The sequence below is a fragment of the Schistocerca piceifrons genome, chromosome 7 (assembly GCF_021461385.2).
Source record: "Schistocerca piceifrons isolate TAMUIC-IGC-003096 chromosome 7, iqSchPice1.1, whole genome shotgun sequence".
Lineage (NCBI taxonomy): Eukaryota > Metazoa > Arthropoda > Insecta > Orthoptera > Acrididae > Schistocerca > Schistocerca piceifrons.
The window spans coordinates 190,869,280-190,874,233 of record NC_060144.1 but is presented as its reverse complement, the minus strand read 5'-3'; positions in this window follow the sequence as shown (position 1 = coordinate 190,874,233).

The window sequence follows — 4,954 nt, the reverse complement described above, 5'->3', positions numbered from 1 at the left end:
TTTCAAATGCATTGCAAAAGGTTTTGACAGGACTGAATGTGACATGACGTGGTGGCCAATGTGTATTAGCCTTTATTGGTACAATCTTAATGTTGTCATAAAATAGCAGCCCTTTTTTTTCTTTGATTTCAAACTTCTGTTTTTCAGCTGTTTATCTTTTGTGGCTTTATTGTTGTCTGGCATTGAGTGTAAACTATTACACATTTAAATAACCTCCCTACAAACAGACTTTTAGTACAGTGTCATTTACTGTACCTTATTATATGTTATGGGTCCATTTACATAAATCTGATTTTAAGTGTAGTGGAAATTTGATGTTACCAGTTTAGTGTTGGCATGGCACAAAGGCGCAGTCTACATAGTGCTTGAAGTTGTCTGGAGGGGACGAGAGGGTGATGTGGAAAGTCCAAATGATAGTGATATTCAGATACATACATACATACATACATACGTACATTAATCATTGTTCCATAGATCATCAATACGACATTTCATAATGATGTAGAATGTGTCACTTTAACATAAGTTTTCTTTACACAAAATAATTAATTAATTTTTTACAGTTACTGCTTCATATCTAAGAATTCATCTATTGAGCAGAAGGTGTTGTCATTCAGAAATTCTTTTGATTTGCTTTTAAATGTTGGTTAGCTATCTGTCAGACTTTTAATACTATTTGACAAATGACCAAAGATTTTTGTGGCAGTGTAATTCACCCCTTTCTGTGCCAAAGTGAGATTTAATCCAGAATAGTGAATATCATCCTTTCTTCTAGTGTTGCAGCTATGCACTTCGCTGTTATTTTTGAATTGGGATGGGTTACTAAAGACAAATTTCATAAGTGAATATATGGATGGCGAAGGTACTGTGAATACCCTGAGTTCCTTAAATAAATGTCTGCAAGGTGATCTTGGGTGGACTCCAGCTATTATTCTGATTACACGCTTTTGCGTAATGAATACTTTCTCTCTTAATGACGAATTGCCCCAAAATATGATGCCATATGAAAACAGCAAATGAAAACAGGCATAGTAAGTTAGTTTACGGATATGTTTATCACCAAAATTTGCAATAATCCTAATAGCATAAGTAGCTGAACCTAACTGTTTCAGCAGATCATCGATGTGTTTCTTCTAATTCAATTTCTCATCAATGCACACACTTAGAAATTTTGAGTATTCAACCTTAGCAACAGACTTCCATTCATGGTCTATATTTATCAATGGTGTTATGCCATTTACTGTACAGAATTGTATAGCTGTGTTTTCTCAAAATTTAGTGAGAGTCCATTTGGAGAGAAACACTTAATAATTTTCTGAAAGACATTATTTGCAATTTCCTCAGCTGATTCTTGCTTCTTGGGTGAAATTACTATACTTGTATCATCAGCCAAAAGAACTAACTTCACATCTTCATGACTATATATATTAAGAACAACTAGGGACCCAAGACTGAATCCTGTGGGACACCATTCTTGATACCTCCCCAGTTAGAGGACTCTGCTGGTTTTTGTACAGTATCTGTACTGCTAATTTCAACCTTCTGCATTCTTCCAGTTAAGTATGAATTAAACCATTTTAGCATTGTCCCACTCATACCACAATACTTAAATGTATCTAGAAGAATTTCGTAATTCACACAATCAAAAGCCTTTGAGAGATCACAAAACATCCCAATGGGTGATGTTGTTATTCACTGCATTTAATATTTGATCAGTGAATGCAGACATAGCATTTTCTGTTGCAAAACCTTACTGAAAACCAAATTGACATTTTGTTAGTACTTCATTTTTACAAATATGTGATGCTACTCTTGAATACATTACTTTTTCAGTCTATCTGGAAAAATTCCCTGTTTCAGTGAGCTACTATATATGTGTCTGAGAATCCTACTTATTTGTTGGGAACAAGCTTTTAGTACTCTGTTGGAAACGCCATCAATTGCATGTGAGCTTTTACTTTTGAGTGAATTTATTAATTTCCTAATTTCAGTAGGAGTGGTGGGTTGAATTTCAATTTTATCAAATTGCGTAGGTACTGCCTCTTCCATATACTGCCTTGCATTTTCAAATGAATAGCTGGAACCTATTTTCTCTACAACACCCAAAAAATGATTATTAAAAATGTTTTCTCCTTCTGACTTCTTGTTAACAAATTTTCATTGTGTTTGACAGAAATACAGTCTTCCTCTGCTCTCGGTTGCCCTTTTGCCCTTTTCACAATATTCCAAATCGTTTTAATTTTATTATCAGAGTTGCTAATCTCAGACATACATTTCCCTTTTCTTTTTACAAGATATTTTTATCCCTTTAGTAAGCCATGGATTTTTACATGGTTTCTTACAGTTATATTTCACTGTTTTCGTAGGGCTCTGTTTTCAAATATACTCACAAAGGTATCATGAAATAGGTTAAATTTTAGATTAGCATCATGTTCCCTGTACACCTCATCCCAGTCTAACTGTTTAAGCTTTCCCTAAAATTTTGAAGTGTTGAATCGTTAATGGAACGTACTATTTTGGAGGACTATTTTGTATTATTGTATGGAGCTATATCATGTACTGTAACTAGCTGTGCATTGTGATCAGACAGACCATTCTTAACAGGAAAAGTTTTTATTTTATTGAATTCATCTTGGTCTATGAAAACGTTATCTATCAGTGTGCTGCTTTCCTGTAGCACCCAAGTAGGAAAATCAATAACTGATGTCAAATTGAAAAAACCAAGTAATACTTCAAGGTTAAGCTTTCTATCTGACTCTTTCAGAAAATCTACGCTGAAATCCCCACAAAGAATAATTTGCTTTCCTTTGTCTGACAGCTAGCTCAACAAAGAATCCAAGTTTTTCAAAAATAGTTGAAAATTTCCCAATGTGGACCTATACATGGCTAACTCATTACCATTAATCGAAAAGCTAAAAGGAAGAGAAAACTACAATACTCAGCAATTTGCAATGAAAACTTTTTTTACAACACAAACAATAGCGACTGTGTGTAACGGGCGAGATCAAAGACAAAGTTAAAATAAGTACCCACAAGGGCTAAAATAATCTTTTCCGTTTACCCTGGGATTTATGTCCACCTACAGAACACCTCAACTACGAAACAAGTTTGGGATACATTGAAACAAATTTATGAAGACTAGTGTCTTTATCAAGAATAGGTTTGTTGAGAACACTTTTAACTACAAGACTGGAGAACTGTTCGTCTGTGGAATAGCATATGTCGAGAATAATTACAACGTCAAGCAAATTACACAGTCTTAATTTTGAGGTGCAAGACGAATAGGGTAAGATGTATTCTGTTAGCTAGGCTGCCTAATGAATACAAACCAATGATAATAGGTTCAGAGAATTCCAGAATCCAGATAATGGGTGATTACATTAAAAACAAATTACTACAGGAAGCGAGGAATAACGTGTGCGGTAATTCACGTTTTAATGAAGCAGCTTTTCAAGCAAATAAAATGGATAACCGCAACTAACATTACAGTCCCAGCGGTCAGAGGTGCTACAATTACAACAAATATGGAAACATAGCAAAGAACTGTCGCAGCAAAAAACAAGGCAATCGGATAATCTGCTGTGAAAGAACAACGTCAGCATCAGCTAAAGCTATAAGCAAAGACTGGTTCGTAGATACTGGTGCATAAGCACATATGCCAAAGCTGCCTTGTGATTTGAATTACACAGCGCCAGCGCCCAGTTTACAAGTGACTGGTTAAAGGAACCAGGCAGAGAGACGAAAAACATTAGGGTGATAGCTGTGCCCTATGTCCCTCGGTTGAGTACAAATTTACTTTCCGTCAGGAAAATAGTGAGACACAGCCACAAACTAATTTTTGATGATAGAGGCTGTCGAATTCGTTATGCAGAGAAGAAACTGATTGCCACAGCATCCTTAATCAACAGAAAGTATGAACTGGATCAATCAAGTGTTTAGAGTGTTGAAGCAAAGTGTGCGTTTTTGTCTAATGATGCAAATCTATGGCACAGAAGATTAGGACATCTACACTCAGATGCGATGGAAGAATTACGAAAATGTTTGGCTAATGGCATCACACACAAAGGCGTCGTTGACAATCTGTGCTTTACGTACCTAGAATGTAAGTAAACTAAATTTTCCTCCCCACATTCCACGTGTAGAGCTGAAAGGATTTTGGAGTTGGTACATTCAGATTCGTGTGGTCCAGTGCAACCACATCAATTGGGATAGCTAAATATTTTCTAATTCTGACCTATGATTTTTCGAGAAAGATTTTTTTGAATATTGTCAGTAATAAATGCCAAGTGCCTGATATTATTCGCAATTTTGAGAAATTCGTAGAGAAGCAGACAGGTGAAAGTCTTGTATATTACTAACTGATTATGGAAAGGAATATGTAAACGATAGATTGACGAAATCTTTAACGGATGAGAGAGTCAGACATCAAACCACAGTCCCCTACATTCAGAAACAAAATGGCGTAGCAGAAAGATACTATAGGATGATCGTGGAGAAGGCAAGATGTACGTTATTTGACAAGAAAGTACCTGCGAAATTTTGCGAAGAAGCAGTCTACATCGCGGTTTATTTTATTAACAGATCACCAACAAAAATTGTGGTCAATATAACGGCGGAGAAAGCTTCCCCAAGGAAGAAACCTGACCTTCGACATCTGAGATTATTCGGCAGTAAGGCATATGTTCACATACCAAAAGGCAATAGGGCCAAATCGGACAAGAAATGTGTTCAGTGCGTACTTGCCGGATACTGCAAAGATAGTAAGGCATACCAGTTGTTCAGTCAATGAATTATAAAAGCAAGAGATGTTCTTTTTTAAAAATTGAAATGATCAGAAGAGTTATGATGACCCATAAATCTCTGATCCTGATCATTTGCAGGACTCAAACCACATATTTATTCCATTCAGAAGTAAGGAGAACATTGAGGCGCAAGACGATTCAAGGTACGCCAT